Here is a 24,627-nt window from a genome sequence, read left to right as displayed (position 1 = left end):
AGTTCGGGTCGTGTATACGGTGCGGTGGCTAGACTGCCAGCTCGAGCATGTTTGAGGACAACTGGTGATTATTGTACTATCACCCCTCACCAACATCCAGTGATGTTGGATGGCTCGTGTGTCACTGCCTGCGGTACCGTTCAGTTCGGGTCGTGTATACGGTGCGATGGCTAGACTGCCAGCTCGAGCATGTTTGAGGACAATTGGTGATTATTGTACTATCACCCCTCACCAACATCCAGTGATGTTGGATGGCTCGTGTGTCACTGCCTGCGGTACCGTTCAGTTCGGGTCGTGTATACGGTGCGATGGCTAGACTGCCAGCTCGAGCATGTTTGAGGACAACTGGTGATTTTTGTACTATCACCCCTCACCAACATCCAGTGATGTTGGATGGCTCGTGTGTCACTGCCTGCGGTACCGTTCAGTTCGGGTCGTGTATACGGTGCGATGGCTAGACCGCCAGCTCGAATATGTTTGAGGACAATTGGTGATTATTGTACTATCACCCCTCACCAACATCCAGTGATGTTGGATGGCTCGTGTGTCACTGCCTGCGCACTGCCTGCGGTACCGTTCAGTTCGGGTCGTGTATACGGTGCGATGGCTAGACTGCCAGCTTGAGCATGTTTGAGGACAATTGGTGATTATTGTACTATCACCCCTCACCAACATCCAGTGATGTTGGATGGCTCGTGTGTCACTGCCTGCGGTACCGTTCAGTTCGGGTCGTGTATACGGTGCGGTGAGTAGACTGCCAGCTCGAGCACGCTTGCGGTCTAGTGCCCGTTACACGGCGGAGGCGGCCCCGGCTCGTGGTCTCTCCATTACATCCACAATAACAATCCCCGGCGTCATCGACAAATTCGCAGCAGTCGTTGGTCCATACTTACTCGTATCCGGTAGTGAAAGTCCGAGAGTCATTTCAAATTACCAATTCGCTCCGTCGGCGTCACCACAGATCGGATTGACTTTTGGGAGATATAATTTATCCATCTACTCGCATAATAATGTGATTGCGAGTACGAGTTCTTAATATTTAAATATGATCAAAGTTTCTTACAGGAGCTTCTTTTTGTGCCGATGATCTGTCACTGCATCCAAACAATCCAGGCTGGATTCAGATGATTATTTGTTAGCATGCGAAATACTATGCTAAACCTGGATCAAAGTTTGGTCTCTGGGTGAACAAATAGACTTTTAACCACTTACTTTACCAGGGAAGGTTCTTGGAGGAGGTACAATCTATCAACATTTACGGAATCATCTTAAACGGTACTTCGATGAGGTCCTGCCGTTGGTATAATGTAAGACATTAATCGGTTTAAAAGATCAAAGGACAGTAGTAGCCTTCCATTCCGAGGTCACTAAGCGTTAACTACGTTCGTTCACGACGTTGTTACACTATTTAGTTTAATAATTTTAGAAATCCTCAATTTTTTACCATACAAGTAAATATTACTCGATATTACACTTGGTAATACATCATATGTATTCATTGTTAGAGCACGTGTAGCGTTTAGCGTCCAAAATAAATCATTCTGCTTCTAGACGTACGTGGTAGTTATAGCTGTGATAGACATTCTAATTTAAAACTTGTCACTTGCATAAAATAACGGTGCTGTTGATACACACCGTAAACACAAAGTGTCTGATAACGTATTGTATTTAATAAGTACGATTCTTCTATGCTTGACAAATATCTTGTTGTCATTACACATCCTTCATTAATATCAATGGCGGTTTCACTGTTCCCGTTACACAGAGATACGGACTTTGCAAGTTTGCGGATATTTGCAGATATTATCATACCGGCTGTCGCACCACAATGGCCGTGGGCTAGGGAGTGTATCCAACGGGACCGCACAGGTTCAGTAACCGGGTAAACCGCGAGGTCGGTCGCATGTGTCCATTATACTGTACAATGTACCTTATCGCAGCGTTGCGGGGAGTGTGGTTCTCCTCCCGCGACTTCGCCGGCGCTGCCCCGCCGAATGGGTTTTACTGTCGGGGAGTGGCGTTTACTGCCGCTGCCACTCGGAGGCGCTTTCATGTAAAGCGGCCACACAGGCGGTTAACGACTGATACAGAAAGCGAAAGTGGCGAGCGGCCCGAGGTACGCAAGCACCATTACCCCGGTAATGAGCTCTGATAACAGGCTTTATCAATCGAAAGTTCGGCATATCGGTTTTATTTGGCAGCACTTTCACCGGCTCGCGAAGCGACAATGGGATGGTCCGTTGCGAACCATTGTCGTACGAAGAAAGCCACGGTAAATACCGTAATTAAAGTGGTGTTGCGAAACGCACGCTTTCATCGGGACCGAGGACCGACCGGATAAGGTGACGGATCCCGATCGGGCTACTTGCTGGAATTCAACAAAATGGGTTGGTGCCCAAACAGAACAAGGAGTAGTATGTACAACAGGAGAAGTGGTTCAAGATAAAGCGTTATACCAGGCAGATTAGTGATCCTCACTAACAGGTGTAGCACTGACCTTACCACTTTCACTGTCCGACTTGCCCATCCGTGACGTCATCCGACTGACGGACTATCGACTGACAATCCGCCACTGTTCTTGCCACAATCAATCACTCTGCGTTATTGTTCTGGCAGTATTGTGCACTGTGCGCCTTCAGAGGCACTGACATCGGGGTTTCGATGTCGATTAGCCATCCCGGCCCGAGGTGAAACTCTCAGGGGCCAGTTGAGTAATGACGGATGGCATCAGAGCGAAATGGATCTTGAACAATACGGCCCGGCGAGATGAGGTGATGAGTCAACCTCATCAGACCCTCATAGAGGGACCCTCTGCAAGACTTTCTTTCCAAGCACTTCGAGAAATTTCACTTCTGTTTGTAGAACACACAATTAAATGGCGATAATTTCACTCCCACATCGGAGTGGTAGTATTCTGATGCAACTGCTTTTCACTATGTATAAACAAGATTATCGCAAATGCCAACAGAGCAAGTGCAAACACAACAAGTCGTGTTCCGCATAGTTCCCTAGGCAGAGCGACTGGGACTTGTTATTGTGAACCTTGACTCCATCTTCTGCATGCCAACCTTGCCCTTTCACCCGGAGTCGGGCTGCACCGTCCCGTCATTCTCGGATATTGACGCCAGGCAGGCGAACCTAGTTCCATCTGCATATTAATGCTTTTAATTGAGCACTAAAATATTATACTATACGGCCGTAAATATCTACACTGTTTGGAACTCTTTGTTGGATCCTAATTTTTGTTTTGTACAGCAGTGAAAATTATTAACGAATCAGTTCATACCTGCAAGACACGATCAGATTAGTTTAGAAGTTTATTGCGATCCTATTTATATGTGTAATTAAGACACTTTATAAAATGTAATCACTTATAAGTTCGGTAATCAAGAAAATCTATCCTGTTACTAGGTAGGACGTAGTCCAGTTTGGCCCCTGTTTTGAATGCCATTTTAAGGGCCGTACAAATAAAACGTGGGTATTGGAATTGAGAGCCATTGAATAGATAATTGCATTTTCTCTTGCATCCATGTCTCGTCCACGTTTAAGTCGGGTGTTAAAGCATACTCTAGATCACGTGGTATCAGCGCAGGAGCAAGCCAGTCAAGAGCCAATTCTTAAACATTTTGCGAAGATCAAGGAAGTTAAAGATATCTTGCTTGTCTGCCTTAGGAGAAAGTGGGTTTATTCCCGTTACAAGACAAATTACTACACGAGAAATGATGAGTGGACTACAACAACACTATAAAATTTGTTTTCAGCTCATAGGTAGTGCTTCAAATTTCACCACTTAACAGCCTACATAGACTCTGCTCCAGCGAATGCTAGCTTTGTTTCAAATGTACATTTTAGAGAGAGGCCAACAACGTCTTCTCGTCGTGCACTATCACTTGGAGGGTTGTCTCAGATCGGACAGTTTAACTTTCTTTGCATACCTTTTAGGAATCACAAAAGTATTCTGTCCAGCAGTAACAAGGATTTCCCACCAGGGGGAACAAGAACCACTACGGCTGTGAGAATTCCTCTGAATTAGGACATCAGCACTTTTCCTATGATTCCTCTTCTCTTGCCTGTTATGTTCTCAGGAATGTCTTAACCAATATGAATTATTGGAAGGATAATATGACGTTGGAAGTTAATAAGAGAATTACAAAAGTAGAACATTAACTTTCCAGGATATATCCCCTTCTTCATGTGTCATAAGATTGATAAACACGAAAAGTGAAATATTATGTATCATTCTACTAAACTTAACATAAATAATAGTTCTTGTTGTCATTATTTTGACTAATGGGCTATGCGGACTCTCAATTTACTATCACGCTTGTTTAGACTTGTTAATTCTCTTGAATACCTGTTCTTCTTATCTACCAATTGAAGAGCTTTTTGGATCCTAGGGACTTGTAGGCCTTCTGAGGCAGCAATCCACTCTATATTGTAGCTTACATACTTCTAGTAATGAAATGCAGATAATATTGGAGAACACCTTAGGATGCTTCAAAGAAAGGAATACATTATGTAATCAATTTCCACTTATTTGCTTAGATTAATATAATGTACTGCAAACTGCGCAAATTCTATGAATGGGTTGTTTTGTGTAAGAAGTAAAGAATTATTGTTACCTATATTTTACGTCACATATGTTATAGTACACTCGGTGTTGGCTGTGAAGACGGAAAGTACAAACACAAGCAAGAGTTTCGTTCATAGTCCAGCAAATGTTAAACAGTTCGTGATCGAGTGACAAATTCTCCTGTCAAAACTACTTCCGAGGCTCTAGACTGGAGTGCTCCTCAAGAGTGCGCCTGGTTCCGACCGTGTTGGGTAAGCCTCTTTGTCTCTGTTCCCACTCGCCTTCCTTGTGCATCGATTAATTAACCACTTCCGGTTCCTGACTGTAGGAAGGCTCCCAGCTGAGTCACGGTTGGCATCGGTCAGTCGTCTCCTGGACGTGGTGCTGGGAACTATTTATACTCCTCACTGACTCGGTCAATCGACGTTTCGTAATACCAACACACCACTAGCTTGGCACTAGTCACCGCATTTAATCGATTATGAGTCACTCAGGCACCTGTGCGGCATTTGACGCCATGTCGGCAAGGCGGATACTGAATCACTTATCTTTACCATCAACCTTATGCACGTGTAGAGTAGTGACTGTTGGAAAAACGTTAGATACGATACGAATCGCCTTCCTAGCAATACAATGCAAACCACAACAAACTCGATGTTCTACTTGGGCTTTAACTGTTTGAAGGGACATCTGTAGAGTAGACAGATATGTATGTACTCTACTATAATGCTGGCGAGTTGAAAGTTTTAATTCAATATGATATACAGCAGTAGGATACTGTTCCGTTCCGGATACACATTCACCGGATACAGGATCCACTGCCGGTGTGTTTCACCACACGTGCAAATAGGCTACCAGTTTTTGGCTCTACTGCCCCGCATCTTCACCGACACATCTTTGAAGGGAATTTGGGGTACAGATGAATTTGCCAGACCAACACTGCATGACCGGGAATTTGTAAAGTTATGCTTAGGCTCTCTTGGTTTAATGTTTATATAAAATACTTTGATACAGGAAAAGGCTCATGTGAGGATTGTAACGAGTTAAATTTGTTTTTAACTGGAATCCTAACAAATTAACTGTTTTTCACGTCATCGCTGACGTCATCTGATACGATAATATCATTCATAATTGTTCTGGAATTTCCCTAACTTTTTTTCCAAATAAACACCTTATATTTATGTAACATATATTTAATCTTGCAACATTGCCTTGGCTTTGGTTTTTGGTTTTATTTGTCATCAAGACATTCACCGTTCTTATGCTGAGTTGGATTATAAAGTTTCAGAATAACACCATCAGCAATCAACTGTTTGAATGACTAAAAAAGGAGTTTTAAATGGCTCTGACGCCAAGTGCTAACATAACTAAGGTGTTATACAATCAACAGTAAAATAAAGTACATAGTAAATCATGGAATTAAAGTATAAAGTTTATAAGATCATTTCATCATCTATTAATCAAAATCTTGACCTTCTTATGCGTGCGTTGTGAATTGCAGATAACCGCGTGTAAAGTTTAACATGTATATTAGGGTTCCATATAGGGTATACAACCGCCCATTTAGGTGATGTAGCTCTTTCCTCTTGTGACATATATACAGTCTGACTTTACAGCCCGTGGCCAGGTTTGGACCTTGCTGGCCGGCCGGCGCCCGCCTTTCACCCGCCCAGGGACGACGTTGTCTACCCGCGAGTGCGGGAGTGAGGCCGTATATGGCGTCGTCGTGGCCCGGCCGGCCCTGCAGTAAACTGCTCCAAGGCGATTGTCCCTTCATCAATGAATAAAGGAATTGGCCTATCAACATAATTACGGCGCTCTTGCGTAAAGTTCGAGATTGCTGGTAGATTATATAGCAGGGATCGGGTAGTGTGGTGGAGGATCCTTCCAATCAGGGGCACGCGCTATCAGTTCCCCGGAGAGGAATTTTCTCTGAGGTGAATATATAACTTTTGAACTCAAGGGTGTTTTGCATCTTCTGTGACGTTTGAGATTGCTGGTAGATTATGTAGCAGGGATCGGGTAGTGTGGTGGAGGATCCTTCCAATCAGGGGCACGCGCTATCAGTTCCCCGGAGAGGAATTTTCTCTGAGGTGAATATATAACTTTTGAACTCAAGGGTGTTTTGAATCTTCTGTGAAGTTTGAGATTGCTGGTAGATTATATAGCAGGGATCGGGTAGTGTGGTGGAGGATCCTTCCAATCAGGGGCACGCGCTATCAGTTCCCCGGAGAGGAATTTTCTCTGAGGTGAATGTATAACTTTTGAACTCAGTGGTGTTTTGAATCTTCTGTGAAGTTTGAGATTGCTGGTAGATTATATAGCAGGGATCGGGTAGTGTGGTGGAGGATCCTTCCAATCAGGGGCACGCGCTATCAGTTCCCCGGAGAGGAATTTTCTCTGAGGTGAATGTATAACTTTTGAACTCAGTGGTGTTTTGCATCTTCTGTGACGTTTGAGATTGCTGGTAGATTATATAGCAGGGATCGGGTAGTGTGGTGGAGGATCCTTCCAATCAGGGGCACGTGCTATCAGTTCCCCGGAGAGGAATTTTCTCTGAGGTGAATGTATGACTTTTGAACTCAGTGGTGTTTTGAATCCTCTGTGAAGTTTGAGATTGCTGGTAGATTATATAGCAGGGATCGGGTAGTGTGGTGGAGGATCCTTCCAATCAGGGGCACGCGCTATCAGTTCCCTGGAGAGGAATTTTCTCTGAGGTGAATGTATAACTTTTGAACTCAGTGGTGTTTTGAATCCTCTGTGAAGTTTGAGATTGCTGGTAGATTATATAGCAGGGATCGGGTAGTGTGGTGGAGGATCCTTCCAATCAGGGGCACGCGCTATCAGTTCCCCGGAGAGGAATTTTCTCTGAGGTGAATGTATAACTTTTGAACTCAGTGGTGTTTTGAATCCTCTGTGAAGTTTGAGATTGCTGGTAGATTATATAGCAGGGATCGGGTAGTGTGGTGGAGGATCCTTCCAATCAGGGGCACGCGCTATCAGTTCCCCGGAGAGGAATTTTCTCTGAGGTGAAAGTATAACTTTTGAACTCAATGGCGTTTTGAATCTTGTGTGAAGTTTGAGATTGCTGGCAGATTATAAAGCAGAGATCAGACAGTGTGGTAGAGGTTCCTTCCAATCAGAGGCACGTGTTTTCATATCACAGGAGATAATTTTTTCGGAAGTAAATGTACAAATTTTAAACTCAAGGATATTTTTGCATACTCATTTCATCTCGGTTGATCGTTGACAATGGATGTAAGTCTATTTTTAATATCTCAAAAGAAAACTCATTCTTCCATACAAATTATACCCCAACTTATTATTGTGATCTCATGTCATAAAATAAATACAAAACTAGGGATAACACGTGCGTAGCTACGTGCTTACCTCGGCCAGCCAGCACTGGAAAGAAAATTCGCTACAAACTACTAACATTTTACATATTTAATTTAAAATATGTATAAAAATAAGAGATTTATGTATTTAAAAATTTAATCAAGTATGATAGGACATTCGTTAGGTTAGCAACTGTTTGCCCTAACACACTTTGTAAAAGATAAGATTATTACAGGACTGTTTTCCAACTAGCTTTGTATAAGTTTACTACAATTCGACACCTAAATATAATTTCAGTGTAATATCCAAACATGCATTATATGTTATAACTGATTTTAAACATAAGAAAGTACCACTAATCAGTACCTAATACTAAACAATTCACGAGTATATACACATATTATTGCAAATAAGACTTTACCTTTCCAAAGGCATCACTTTAAAAATATTTCCAATTAACTCCTGAGCAAACTCCTGATAAGATTTTCAATTCTACTTTGACCTTAAAAAAACAAAATTTATTGTATATTTATCACTTCATGACGTGTTACTATAATTGTACGTAAAGTTGCTTTATTTTTATTTATTCAGCAAGTTAATACTTATATTTTACATCTTCTCACCTGAGGAAGAGAGCAGATTGTAACCTTTGAAACTTAGTATTTTTTTACCGTTATCTAGGAAAAAGTCTGTAATATTTCCTTTTCTCCCATCTTGTATAAGGTCATGATGTCTTAACTAGGTTCAAGAATATAGCAATCATATATTACAGCCACTAAATTACAATAATTACTGTGACCGATTTCCCATAGAAAATACCGCCAAAGAATAACAGAGGCCTACACTAGCGAGTATGCAGCACATTTCAGCTACAAAGGGCCCCCGTAATATGGATATAAGTGACACTTTCATCTATAGTCACATTCACACAGTCCGTATATAAGTGCAACACTTGGCAGTAGGTAACATTGTGACACACCGGTCCGTGACACTAGCGAGTATGCAGCACATTTAACGGTACAAAGGACCTCCGTAATACGGATATGAGTGACACTTTCATCTACAGTCACATTCACACCGTCCGTATGTAAGTGCAATACTTCGCAGTCACTAACATTGTGACACACTGGTCCGTGACACTAGCGCAGAGTATGCAGCACATTAGCGGTAACAAAGGGGCCCCCGTAATACGAATATGAGTGACACCTTTTCATCTACAGTCACATGCACACCGTCCGTATATAATTGCAACATTGGTCAGTCAAGTAAACATTGTGACACACCGGTCCGTGACAAAAGCGAGTATGTTGGACATTTAAACGGTACAAAGGACCTCCGTAATACGGTTAGCGAAGTGACACTTTCATCTACAGTTCAACATTCACACCGTCCGTATATAAGTGCAACACTGTCCAGTCAGTTAACATTGTGACACGAACCGGTCCGTGACTCTAGCGAGTATTCAGCACATTTATAACGGTACAAAGGGCCTTCCTAATACGGATACGGCAGTGTCACGATCATCTTACAGGCACATTCAACCACTCTGCCGTATATAAGTGGCACACTGCAGTCAAGTAAACATTGTGACAAACACTGGTCCATGACACTAGCGAGTAATGCAGCACATTTAGCGGTACAAAGGACCCCCGTAATACGAATATGAGTGTACACTTTCATCTACAGTCCACATTCACCAATCACTCAGTCCGTATATAAAGTGCAACATTGGCAGTCACTAACATTGTGACACACTGGTCCGTGGACACTAGCGAGTATGCAGCACATTTAACGGTACAAAGGATCTTCCGTAATACGGATATGAGTGACACTTTCTTCTTATACAGTCACATTCACACAGTCCGTATATATAGTGCAACATTGCAGTCACTAACATTGTGACACACTGGTCCGTGACACTAGCGAGTAAGCAGCACATTTAGCGGTACAAAGGCCCCCGTAATACGTCTATATGAGCGGACACTTTCATCTACAGTCACATTCACACAGTCCGTATATAAGTGCAAACATTGGCAGTCACTAACATTGTGACACACTGGTCCGTGACACTAGAGCGAGTATGCAGCACATTTAGCGGTACAAAGGACCCCCCGTAAATACCGAATATGAAGGTGACACTTTCATCTACAGTCACATTCACACAGTCCGTATATATAAGAGCAACATTGTCAGTCAGTAAACATTTGTTACACACCGGTCCGTGACACAAGCGAGTATGTTTGGACATTTTAAACGGGTACAAAGGACCGTCCGTAATACGGATACGAGTGACACTGTTTCATCTACAGTCACATTCACACACCGTCCGTATATAAGTGCAACACTGAGTCCAGTCCCAGTAACATTGTGACACACCGGTCCGTGACACTAGCGAGTATGCAGCACATTTAGCGGTACAAAGGGCCCCCGTAATACGGATATGAGTGACACTTTCATCTACAGTCACATTCACACCGTCCGTATATAAGTGCAACACTGGCAGTAGGTAGCATTGTGACACACCGGTCCGTGACACTAGCGAGTATGTTGGACATTTAACGGTACAAAGGACCTCCGTAATACGGATATGAGTGACACTTTCATCTACAGTCACATTCACACCGTCCGTATATAAGTGCAACACTGGCAGTCACTAACATTGTGACACACCGGTCCGTGACACTAGCGAGTATGTTGGACATTTACACGGTACAAAGGGCCCCCGTAATACGGATATGAGTGACACTTTCATCTACAGTCACATTCACACAGTCCGTATATAAGTGCAACACTGGCAGTCACTAACATTGTGACACACCGGTCCGCGACACTAGCGAGTGTGTTGGACATTTAACGGTACAAAGGACCTCCGTAATACGGATATGAGTGACCCTTCATCTACGGTCACATTCACACCGTCCGTATATAAGTGCAACACTGGCAGTAGGTAGCATTGTGACACACCGGTCCGTGACACTAGCGAGTATGTTGGACATTTAACGGTACAAAGGACCTCCGTAATACGGATATGAGTGACACTTTCATCTACAGTCACATTCACACCGTCCGTATATAAGTGCAACACTGGCAGTCACTAACATTGTGACACACCGCTCCGTGACACTAGCGAGTATGTTGGACATTTAACGGTACAAAGGGCCTCCTAATACGGATACGAGTGACACTTTCATCTACAGTCACATTCACACCGTCCGTATATAAGTGCAACACTGGCAGTCACTAACATTGTGACACACCGCTCCGTGACACTAGCGAGTATGTTGGACATTACACGGTACAAAGGGCCTCCTAATACGGATACGAGTGACACTTTCATCTACAGTCACATTCACACCGTCCGTATATAAGTGCAACACTGTCAGTCAGTAACATTGTGACACACCGGTCCGTGACACTAGCGAGTATGCAGCACATTTAACGGTACAAAGGACCTCCGTAATACGGATATGAGTGACACTTTCATCTACAGTCACATTCACACCGTCCGTATATAAGTGCAACACTGGCAGTCACTAACATTGTGACACACCGGTCTGTGACGCTAGGGAGTGTGCGGCACATTTAACGGTATATACCAGTTAATGGGTTATTAATGGAAGTTGTGTTAACACTGTGTATAAAAGTAAGATTGTATAAAATACATGTATAATTGGAATATCTTTTGCGTGCATACATCGTTTTTACATCATTAAAAAGCAATGTGTTAACTTCGGAATGTTAGTGTTGATAAAAACAATAATCGTAGTTTTAAATGAATAAATAGATTATTATTTATATTCAACTTCGAGAGGCTTTATATAATTATCCAGTTGTGGAGTAATCCCAAGGCTATTTTCAACATTCCAGAGATGCTTTCTTTTTTCCATTGCAAGTAAGTAAAGCAAAGAGTATAAGTAAATAGTAAACAACCAGTTTGCCAGGAGTTGTTTGAGCTGATTGAGAGTTGCTATATTGATTACATTCACTCACAGAATGTCTATAACCTTTTTTGCTCCATACTTTTAAGTGGAATACCAACATTTACCGTTATTCCTCGGTACTAGACTACAGATAGTATGATGGTATGTCGCTAAGCCCACTCCCGCGACATTGTAGAAGTATTACAACATTCGCATTGCAACGAGTTGTCCTTTTCAATATTAAATATTTTATATGTAATCCATTAATCAAAGGACTCAATGAAAAGAAATAGTATAGGGATGCACAACATCAACAGTAGGTATATAAAAACATATCTACGTTAATATTAAAACGAATGGGCTCAAATCGGAATCAAGTACACAAATTTGTTTGCTTTGAAATTAAAAGGTTCTGTGCTGGAATTTGTATTTTTCTTCAGACCAGAAGACTCCAAATACCCCAGGCTGCAATGTACTCGTACATTGTTTGGATCTATTTCTAATTCGTGTACGAGAAGAAAAACTTAAAGTAAGTGTATAATTCAAAATGTCGAGTGCTCCACTTCGATTGCTGCAAAGTACCTCAGATGGAACTGCAGCTGTTGTATTCAACATGAACGTACCCAAATAAGTTTTATTGTTATTATATTTGGCTTACGGCTAGAAATAGTCCATACGGCAGATTTTTTCGGAAAACATGTTTTTTTGTATTGATACGGGATTCAACGAAGGCAAAATGGATTGACCTCTAGCATTTTCAAAAGAAGCACAATAACGCTTTACACTTTGGAGATGGAACCAGTGGTGACAAAGGGAATGGAAATCCATAATAATAGCTGTGACACAGTTTAAAAGATTGTTAATTGACTCAGAACGAAGAGAAAATTAATTAAAAGTTGATTGCGATACTCTAATACAACACGCAATCTAATGCCTGTTTCTCTAACAAATTTTACCTAGGAATCTGTAGAGAGACGCTACTGCATTTGGAAACTAATCAGTGATCCTTTAATTCACGGCCGTACCCAGAGATGAGCAAGGGGTTCAGCTCCCTCTCTCTAAAGCAAAAGCCAATTATTAAATGGTTATAAAGCGATTATGCGAAGGAGAATAAACAGTCGTTTTGTACACTAAAACAAAGTAAACATAGGGAAGTACCTAGCGTCACATAGAGGAATCTGTTACAGCCTGAATGATCAAAGCTTAACCCCCTCTTTATTTTGATTCTGGATACATCTAAGCTCCATCTAAGTCCAACCAGTAGCCAGATGATGTTAAAGAAGAGGGCTGGCTACCAGTGTTCTTGGAGTTTGTTATTTGTATTGTATTCTTATACTTTAATTTAGTACTAATGTTATATCAATATCTTGACAAATGATAAAGTCCAATGAAGCTAGTTCAGGACAAATTTGATCAAGCAAACATAACAGAGCAATCTAGAACTTACAGGGTTAAAAATCGAGGGTGTAGGGATGGAGACGATAAAACAGCAGGGTGAGGTCCCTAGGCCTGTAACAAACAGATAAGAGGTTATCTTCAGAGATAAATTGCTCGTCGATATGATGAGGGTATTTTTAGCACCAGCGCTTGGATTCATTTAATACTCGCTACATAATAAGTTATGCATATTGAGGTTGCTTTCAACTGCACCAGTTATATTTATAACAATTTTACAAGTTTTAGCACCAGTGTACTAGACATGGCAACGTTTCGCCTGTATTACAATTGTCTTTTTCAGGAGATAAATCATTTACGGCTACGCACCTCTTGTTACGCCGAATGTGTAGTGTTCCGACAGTTTTCAGTTCAAATAAATTGTACATTAGCTAACTTTTAGTTGATTTGGATAATTTTACAGTACCAGAATGTATTTCATTTCGTCATAGTGTGAGATAAACAAGATCTAAATATTGACTACATTTAGCTGCGTAGGCCATCAGTAGGTGCATGAGTGTTTCATACACTAAATTAGTTATTATGACACATACAACATAATACATATAAAACTGCAGAGTATAATCGAAACTGACAATGAAAAATAATAGTCAATACAATTCAGAGCAATAATTATTTCAGGATTACAGAGAATTGTTTTAGTATAGCCTATCAATCACCATCGGTAATTATACATAATGAAGTATAGTTTAGAGTGGTTGTCAGTTTATTGACCTTTAATCTACCCTTTCTAAAAAACTAGAGTTTTAATTACTTACTTGAGCTGACGTATGATTTATTATTATTAACACTCAAATTACCGTTTGACACAAATACGGAGCATATTGTAACCCGTACCGGCGTTAATTTAACCACAAAAGCCCATTTGTTCCTTATCTTCTGCCATTGTTCAAACACAGCCTACTACATTATACGTGGGACCCGTTTAACGAAACGATTATTATTAACGGTACCGAATTGAGAGCGTCGTGTCGGATCGTCAAATAAAAGCCGGCAAGATTTACGAGAACGGGGTGGCGGGGAAGAGAGGGGGGAGAAGATCCGAAACCGAGATTAAAGTTAATCGCCCAAATTAGTATACGGGGACGGACGGTCGGTCGGTTGGTTCAAGGAAGCGGTAAAAAATCTCGGTCATAAAGAACGCTGGGTATGCGTGAGCGAGAGGGTTGTGCTCTGAAATTACAAAAGTGGAATTATAAAAACAGTAGTTAAGTGTGGACGAGAGGCGAGGCCGGCCTGGGGCAAGGTGACACAAGGTCATTGGCCGACCGTAGTAGATGTGGAGTGACCCCGTATCATACCTGCCCCCCTCTCCTCCCCCCCACAGTGTGCACATCACGTCACATTGGGTATTTAGCACATTACGGGGTCAACTCTGCCGATGCGTTCCGATGTCAGTTTTACCGGTCAATGTCTGAATGGCTCGCTCCGTATGTCAAGTAACATGATCAGCTGTTCCTCAGCAGTGGTGACAGACATCATCAGCTTACAGGCTGATTCCAATCTCGTCGTTACAATTTAAAGAGATTATGCAACAACTAAAATTTGCAAAATTTACATTTTAGCGATAGCTACTCGTAACAAATTCCACGCATCGCCATCATAAAATGCATTTGTCGGTAAATGTTCCATATCTTGTATCGGGTCTTTTTCGTTTACGGGCCAGCACCTTACAAACATACTATACCTGACTGACAGTGAATTTAATCGTTTTTTTTTTTTTTTTTTTTTTTTTTCGTTATTAGTTCGTAGAGCAGTAGTCCAGGTACTACTTCTAGTATAAACTCGTCTTATCTTATCAGTGATAAACGCGCGCCGCTTATCTTTTGCCTGTAATGAAACCTACTTAGTTTTTCTTGTTCAATAAAGCGTGATGAGTTGATTTGGGCTTCGGCTTTGCAAGCTCGAGTTAATTTTTTTTCTAAAAGAGCAAGCAGCGCAAAGCGCTGCGCAGCGGGCAAGCATCGCTTGATCTGAGTTTTGAATAGGCAAGCTAGGGTCTTTTGTGCTGGCCCTTAAACGAAAAAGACCCCTTGTATCATATAATGTATTATTCAATAAGTATTCAGTATGTCATATCATAGAATGTATTTGTTAATAAATGTTCCGTAGGTCATATCATACTATGTATCAGTCAATAAGTGTTGCGTATATTATATTATAGAATGTGTTTGTCAATAAGTGTTCCGTAGGTCATATCATACAATTTATTTGTCAATAAGTGTTGCGTATATTATATCATAGAATGTATTTGTCAATAAGTGTTCCGTAGGTCATATCATACAATTTATTTGTCAATAAGTGTTGCGTATATTATATCATAGAATGTATTTGTCAATAAGTGTTCCGTAGGTCATATCACACAATTTATTTGTCAATAAGTGTTGCGTATATTATATCATAGAATGTATTTGTTAATAAGTGTTCCGTAGGTCATATCATAGAATGTATTTGTTAATAAATGTTCCGTAGGTCATATCATACTATGTATCAGTCAATAAGTGTTCCGTAGGTCATATCATAGAATGTATTTGTTAATAAATGTTCCGTAGGTCATATCATACTATGTATCAGTCAATAAGTGTTGCGTATATTATATTATAGAATGTGTTTGTCAATAAGTGTTCCGTAGGTCATATCATACAATTTATTTGTCAATAAGTGTTGCGTATATTATATCATAGAATGTATTTGTCAATAAGTGTTCCGTAGGTCATATCATACAATTTATTTGTCAATAAGTGTTGCGTATATTATATCATAGAATGTATTTGTCAATAAGTGTTCCGTAAGTCATATCATACAATTTATTTGTCAATAAGTGTTGCGTATATTATATCATAGAATGTATTTGTCAATAAGTGTTCCGTAGGTCATATCATACAATTTATTTGTCAATAAGTGTTGCGTATATTATATCATAGAATGTATTTGTCAATAAGTGTTCCGTAGGTCATATCATAGAATGTATTTGTCAATAAGTGTTCCGTAGGTCATATCATACAATGTATCAGTCAATAAGTGTTCCGTAGGTCATATCATACAATGTATCAGTCAATAAGTGTTCCGTATGTTATATCATAGAATGTATTTGTCAATAAGTGTTCAGTAGGTCATATCATATAATGTATCAGTCAATAAGGGTTCCGTATGTTATATCATAGAATGTATTTGTCAATAAGTGTTCCGTAGGTCATATCATACAATGTATCAGTCAATAAGTGTTCCGTAGGTCATATCATACAATGTATCAGTCAATAAGTGTTCCGTATGTTATATCATAGAATGTATTTGTCAATAAGTGTTCCGTAGGTCATATCATACAATGTATCAGTCAATAAGTGTTCCGTAGGTCATATCATACAATGTATCAGTCAATAAGTGTTCAGTAGGTCATATCATATAATGTATCAGTCAATAAGTGTTCCGTATGTTATATCATAGAATGTATTTGTCAATAAGTGTTCCATATGTTTTCAACAAATGGCTGTATAACAAAATCAGTGTGATCGTAAACATATATGATAGACTTTTTAAAATGGTCTCATTCCTTAAGTGTCTCACCGATACAAACCCATCCAGATATTGAACACTGTTTTGTATACGGAATACACACAATAATCCGTGATTTCCAAGTAAATTACTTTAACTAGTTGAGTAAAATTAATGGACGAAGTCTCATAAACATTCAAGTGAATGCTATAGCCTAAGTCTCATAAACCTCTTCACTGAAGACTGCATGCACTCCTATAGGTTATTTGACACTTCTCTGAAATGGCTGATTTATTACTTAGTATCGGGACGAATATAATTGGATTAAATGTGTATACTAACATAATTTAAAATGTAAGTCATGTAAAAACACTACATTTATGTACAATTACTTTAAAAATATTAACGCTACCAAAAAAAAAATACTTCGTCACAGGATTCAAACAGACCTTGATATTTATGAATGCAGTTTATAGTTATATACAAAGTGCAAAAACATTAGATCAGCTGTAGTGGTTATAAAAATACTAAGTCCAACTGTAAATGTTCCATCATTCATTAATTCCAATCTACACTCAGATAAGTATGATTGTAGAACAAACAACGTAATAACACAGTGGATTGGTTTTAGGTAATTTTAGAGACAGAATATGGGCCATTACAAGAGAAAATGGTCTAAGTGTATGTCGGATGGAAAGGTAACCATAACGCATTTAGAAATATCGTAATGTAAAACTTTTTTGTTGCTCACCACCGGAACGAATCTCAACAAACCTCAGTATAAATTGGGTTGGAACCACGGTAAATGGCAGAGTGGTAAAGAAAGGCATTTTACGGCATAATCGGTGTTTTATGCCAAGGAATGCCCTGTTCTAGCCGATCGCAATGAATTATGGTCGCCACAGCCAGTGTCGGAAGACATTGTGACAGACACGACATATTATATCAGTTAAGTGGTACGATTAAGAGCAGCGTTTACATGAAGGCAATTATAGCTGCATCAGGTCACTTGTGTCAGACAGCTGCTGTAAACATCTGTAGACGGCAACTTGCACAATCCGAGATCGTGATGACCCGTGACTCATGATTATCTGCCTCTCTGACCCAGGAACATCAGTAGAGAAAACTGAGCATAAAGTGTAATAGTTGAATGGTGCAATTAGATCAGAGTTTAGTGTCAAGAATGATGGATCAGGGCTCTAGTATGGGTCAGCTATAATTATCTATGGGCAGTAACTTGCACATTCTCAAAATACGATGACCCGTGACTCAACATCTGCCTCTATAAACCAGGAACAAGGACTGAGAAAAGCAAAAAGCGCATTTATACTTAAATGGCTTGATTAGACCAGCGATTACATCAAGGCAGATGATAGCAGTAGACACAGTTCAGTGTCAAGAGTGGTGCACCAGGTCACTAGTGTCAGCTGTAAACATCTGTGGAAAGCAACTTGCACAATCTCAGATCGCGATGACCCGTGACTCATCATCTGCCTCCATAAACCAGCAACAGTGACTGAGAGAGACAGAAAAGTACATTTCTACTTAAATGGTGCAATTAGAACAGTGATTACATCAAGGCAGATGATAGCAGTAGATACAGTTCAGTGTCAAGAGTGGTGCACCAGGTCACTAGTGTCAGCTGTAAACATCTGTGGAAAGCAACTTGCACAATCTCAGATCGCGATGACCCGTAACTCATCACCATCTGTCTCTATGACTCAGGAACAGTTGCTGAGAAATACTGATACGTAAGACTTAAATGACGTAATTAGAACAGAGTTTACATAAAGGCAGACGATTGCTATGACTAGGTGTATATTCAACTCGTTTACAAGATTTTTCCTATTTTAAAACTGTTTTATATTTTCATTTTATTAGAACAATAAATAACATAATTATAAATGTTTGATTGACAGGGTATTTAGTATAAAAACTGCCTTTGACACATATGTTTATGTATGTGAGCACGTTACACTACAAATTTGAAATGGAGATCTATTCGGCGACAGTCAAATCAAAACAATTCAGTAGCAGTAATTATATAAAACTTTACAGATCCTCGCCGAATTCATGATTTCGCATTGATTGCTTGCAAGAATGTACGTAAATAGTCAAAATATAAAAGTTTTATTCGAATATCATCCACAGATTTTTAATTTTACTAAATCGTCCTGGTTACAAGACCAACAAGTCACAATATTTCTTGACCGGTTGTAAAAACGGCTCCAACCAGACTCTGCGGCTCGGCACAGGTAACTAGATTGCTTGTCCACGGCTAGAGCAGTGTGGCTCGACACAGGTAACTTGATTGCTTGCGTCCACGGCTAGAGCAGTGTGCTCGACACAGGTAACTAGATTGCGTGTCCACGGTTAGAGCAGGGTGGCTCGACACAGGGAACTAGCTTGCGTGTACACGGCTAGAGCAGTTTGCTCGACACAGGTAACTAGATTGCGTGTCCACGGCTACAGCAGTGTGGCTCGGCACAGGTAACTTGATTGCGTGTCCACGGCTAGAGCAGTGTGGCTCGACACAGGTAACTAGATTGCGTGTCCACGGTTAGAGCAGGGTGGCTCGACACAGGTAACTAGATTGCGTGTCCACGGCTACAGCAGTGTGGCTCGACACAGGTAACTAGATTGCGTGTCCACGGCTACAGCAGTGTGTGTGGCTCGACACAGGTAACTAGATTGCATGTCCACGGTTAGAGCAGGGTGGCTCGGCACAGGGAACTAGATTGCGTGTACACGGCTAGAGCAGTTTGCTCGACACAGGTAACTTGATTGCGTGTCCACGGCTAGAGCAGTGTGTGTGGCTCGACACAGGTAACTAGATTGCGTGTCCACGGTTAGAGCAGGGTGGCTCGACACAGGGAACTAGATTGCGTGTACACGGCTAGAGCAGTTTGCTCGACACAGGTAACTAGATTGTGTGTCCACGGCTACAGCAGTGTGGCTCGGCACAGGTAACTTGATTGCGTGTCCACGGCTACAGCAGTGTGGCTCGGCACAGGTAACTAGATTGCGTGTCCACGGCTACAGCAGTGTGGCTCGGCACAGGTAACTAGATTGCGTGTCCACGGCTAGAGCAGTGTGGCTCTGCACAGGTAACTAGACTGCGTGTCCATGGCTCGAGCACGGCTGCTGAGGACATCCGACTCGAGGATGCGGCCGGCCGAGGATGACGGACAAGCTACGGCTGCGGTGCTGCCGAGATGAAGGCACGTAAATGGGCCAAGATGATGAGCTAGGTGTAAACAATCGCAGGTAACGGACACATTGTTGGCCCACGTCCTCTCGTTCGTCACACTGAATCAGCTCTTTGTCCACGGCGAGCTCTACTGTCCCCAGCTACATTCTTCTCTGCGAGACAGCCGTCCTTTCTGCCCGTTGCAGCTGCCACCATGTTGATATATGGATCCAACCACAATCATAAAATACTTCCAAATGTTTCTACTTGGAAGCACATAAAAGTGCGTGCATTTACATTTACACTGCAGCCCTTGACATTACATACTACTTCCAATCAACTCACAGGGCCAATAGAGAACATAAACAGTAAAAGGAATGAAAGAGCGAATAGTAAATAAGTCAGAGTTCGGAGGAACGAGGGGACAATAATGAAAATGATTATAGAATACCTTTAAGGAGGGGAATCTTTAAATTACAGCTTTGAAGGCTACAATTGAGAGGCTCGAAAACTGAACTATGAAATAACTTTCCACATCGAGGAGCCTCGCAGAATAAGTACAAACATTCAAAATTAAAAATACATTATGTATGCCAGTTTCGTTAACAAATATGTAACGTATATGACATTTTTTGAGAAAGCTAATCGAGATAAAACATTTTGGTAGGATTAGGAAAATTGTTTATTTAGTACTGAACAATAATAGTCTAACATCTATAACAATGTCCCAACTATGGCAATGTTACACGTTTGGAAACGTGTCACCTATAACAATGTCCCACATATAGCAATGTTCCCACCTATGGCAATGCCCTACCATGCTAATGTTCCACCTATGCCAGTGTTCCACTTATGGCAATGTCTCGTCTATGTCAATATTACACCTATGAGAATGTTCCCACCTATAGCAATGTCCTCCCCCTAAGGCAATGTCCCACCTATGGCAATGTCCAATCTATGTTCATCTTATCTCTGCGTTGGAGAACCCTCTTTGTAATTCTTCTGAGCGCCCGATGACATGTAAGATTCAAAATTACTAAAAAAACGTTAAGTGCTTTAACAAGTATTAAAAAGAATGCATCAAAAAGAGTGCTCGAGCGAGATCTTTTAGAAAATTTATAAAAACTTGTCTCGAAATTCCTAATTGTTGGCATACTAAAAAGATTACAAAAATATTAATTTAACAAATGTTAAACCGTTTTGGAACAGAGGCAACTTAATCGGAAAAATTTGAATGTCTAAGAATAAAGTATATAAGAGTATATAAGTGAGATAAGCAGTTATGTGATGTCGCAGATATGCTGACTGGCGAGCAGGTCGCGAAGCGAGGGAGTTTCCGAGATACTCGTATAATTGGCAGCATGAGCATGACATAACTGTACATGTAAGTTGTGGTTGACAGTGGCCCCGCCCACTTCCGCCACTCTCTAAACAAACAGTGGCCGCTGATCGCTACACTCCACAACATACAACTGGATGTTTGTATTAGTAAGCTAATAACTGTATTTACCGGTATTTCATTTTCTCATCGCGATAAATTGGTCGGTTATACCAACAGAAATAATAACCTGTTACGTATTTATACTCGTTACAATGTCTCGTCAAAGCGAGTTTTATCACTTTCACCTCGACCTGCATTCCGTTTGACTATCTCTTCCTTATGAATACACGACCCGATGTACACATTCTGACAGCACGATGAGTTTTATTTAGTGACACGATTACGCCAAATTCCACGATTTTTACACACGTATTCCTTGTGATAATGTTGCTGGTTAATGCACACAGGGTATCCCATCCTGTCCATCTGCCTGTCTGACACCACGATTATGTCACAACTGTTGGTCGCGAATATGACAAACGCGAGGTATGTACATATGTTTGTCCGTCCTCATGTATAACATTACGATTAGGGTCATAAGTATTAAATCGTACTTCACAAATGACACGATTATGGCAAAATCGACTAAATCATAACGATTATTTCTTATTTTTTAACGTTGGTATTGAATAGGATAACTTATGTATGTACAAAGGTTTTACGTCCGTATGTCACACTGTACGGTTTGAGTTGTAAGTTTAAACTTCCAATTAAAAAATGTAGAATAAATATATATATAATATATAACATATATTAAATATATATATATATATATATATATATATATATATATATATATATTTAAATTGTATATAACACACACACAAAATTAGTTTATTTCTGAGAACTAATAGTTAGTAAAATTGTGTTCACAAAATATCAGTGTTCTGTAACATACAGTTTTTACCATTACACTGCAAATAACCATACAGTACAACAAAGTATTAAATTTATGTCAAGTTGTGGTTTAATTACTCGTAGATTGAGCAAACACCATTGAATATATCATGGCGTTGAGTCAAATATGTCATAAAATTAGCATAGTAATCACGATAAAAACAAACAGTTAAGGCGTATTCTACGTGGACAACGCCGCCGGTCGGTAGCAGCTATTTATACTACATTACTGTATCGTATAATTTGTAACGCGTTTGCCTCGCTAATAAAATTGACGCGAGCATAAAAAAATGTGCAAATGAATATTTAGCAGAGCGTAGAGAAACGCAATCTGCATGAGTGCAAGGACGAGTGTAGCAATGCAAGGCTGCCTGCCGATGATGAAATACACTCTGAGTCCCACCCATCTTAGCTTACCGTCCGCCTTCCCATCACACCCTCCGGCTCTGCGTCATCTTCTGGTCCGTGTCACAGCTGACCTACAGCTATTTCAGCAACAGAGTTTCTGCGATGAGTATTTTACACATATTTTACTTTTTATTACACATATTTTACACTGATGCCCTTTAAAGTAAAGTTGGCGAAATTAAGACCACTATAGAAACGTATCCATTGTCTGTGTTAAGACTAAGAAGCACTCTCTAACACTTAACCTGGACTTCAAGACAGAAGAGTAACATTCTTGAAGACATAAAAATTAGAACTTGTTTGAAATCACTGCACCAAGAAATACAATAATTTAAAGTAGGAAAGCAAGGCAATTTCTAAATCAGGCCCAAAATATAAAAACTGCTGAACACAAAAACATGAATCTTTCACAGTATGTACGTGATTTATAGCTTCAGGAAATGACGTTTCTTATTCGTTTATAACTTAAAGAAGTTAAACTTAAAATGGATATCCTTATCTTTCACGGGTTTTCTTTAGGTCTGATTAATAGCTGCCCTAAATTTGGTTTCAAATGCCTCCTTGGATAACCACATTGAAAAAGATATTTTCCTGTTTACAGAATTTATACATCAAAGGCTTGAATAACTCAATAAAAATTATTCAACTTGGATACTGGAAAAAAATAGGGGTATTGTGGTCATGTGAAATACTACGAGTATAATTAAATTACCAAACTTGGAGATGTTGTCTTCAGGTCGTATATTGAAAAAGCTTTTTTAGAAGCAACGATGTTACCTTTTTCTAAGTTTATGTTATTATTACATAATTAAAATAGTACTTGGTGCCACAACGGATTTCACTACGTCACACATCCTTAGCGTATTCCCCACTAGCAGAAGACACAAAACTCATTCGTGCATACCAGTAAAGATCATGTTCACACCTGTTTCTCTTCTCGCTTCATGTGAACATAAAATTTGCGACCTCATATATTTATAGTTACGTTTACAGGAAGTAATGGTTAGCAAATTATTACAAAAGTGGAAAACTTAGGACAACCCCTCATCTCAACAATAGCGACACTCGTTAAAGTGACTCTAGAAAGGATCGACCTTGGGATTATTCTGATATAACTACAAAATATGTTCGACCTTGACATTTGATAGAAGGAGTGCAGTGGTGCCGATCACATACTATTCTCCCCGCCCCCCTCCCACCACTCACCGACACCCAGGGAGCTCAAGGCCCAGACCGCCCGCTTTACTTTCAAGAATCCAATAATTGTCCGATAATTGGACTCGCGTGACTAACAATAAACCAAACCTGCGCGGCCCCCCTCGCATCTCCATCTCCACCGGTCAAATAGTTCTCCCTCGCCGTGCTTCTGGAGGCGGTCTCCGTCAAGGTCGTGAGTCTCAATAGATGATCAATAAAACGTTGTTCTGATAACAACAGCCTTTGTATATTGAACAATATAATCAACGCTCTTATCTCGAATTACACTAAAATCAAAATACACGTTTCAAATTCGGCTGACGTACAATGGGAGCTTTAAAAAAATACTTAATTAAACATTTCCTTAATAGACAATAAAAAAAGCCAATAAACCAGATTCCTTATACAGCGGTGCGCTGTTCTATTGGTTTGTGCGTAAAAAGAAACTGAAATGACTTTCGGTACTGTATTTTCCTTTAAGAAACTGGTCTATAAGTGAAATACATTTATTTTCTGAAATTGTTCACAAGGCGCACATAGTGGACATTATCGTTGTTCCTAAACCAAAGACTGAAATAAACCAGAACATCAAATTGTTAAACGACATTTATTCAATACAACTTCGAAACACAACACAACATTACAAAAGATTACAATCGCAAGAACTGTCAACATACGCTCAGCTGACCAAAAACGTTCACTGGTTTATATATATGTGTATATATATATATATATATATATATATAATATATATATATAATATATATATATATAT

General features: G+C 40.2%; 1 protein-coding gene across 6 annotated transcripts in view; it reads right to left on the bottom strand.

Moving 5' to 3' along the window:
• Positions 1-24,627, bottom strand: part of LOC124360154 (LIM domain only protein 7) — a 247,025-nt gene that overhangs the window by 196,974 nt on the left and 25,424 nt on the right. For all 6 annotated transcript variants that reach the window (XM_046813513.1, XM_046813518.1, XM_046813517.1 and 3 more), the window contains exon 2: positions 13,280-13,341. The gene's annotated coding sequence lies outside the window, so the exon portion shown is untranslated. The remainder of the gene's footprint in view (positions 1-13,279; positions 13,342-24,627) is intronic.

This window comes from Homalodisca vitripennis, chromosome 4, assembly GCF_021130785.1.
Source record: "Homalodisca vitripennis isolate AUS2020 chromosome 4, UT_GWSS_2.1, whole genome shotgun sequence".
NCBI classification, from domain to species: Eukaryota; Metazoa; Arthropoda; class Insecta; order Hemiptera; family Cicadellidae; genus Homalodisca; species Homalodisca vitripennis.
Note: the sequence above shows the minus strand (reverse complement) of the source record. Positions and strands in the feature narration are given on the sequence as shown.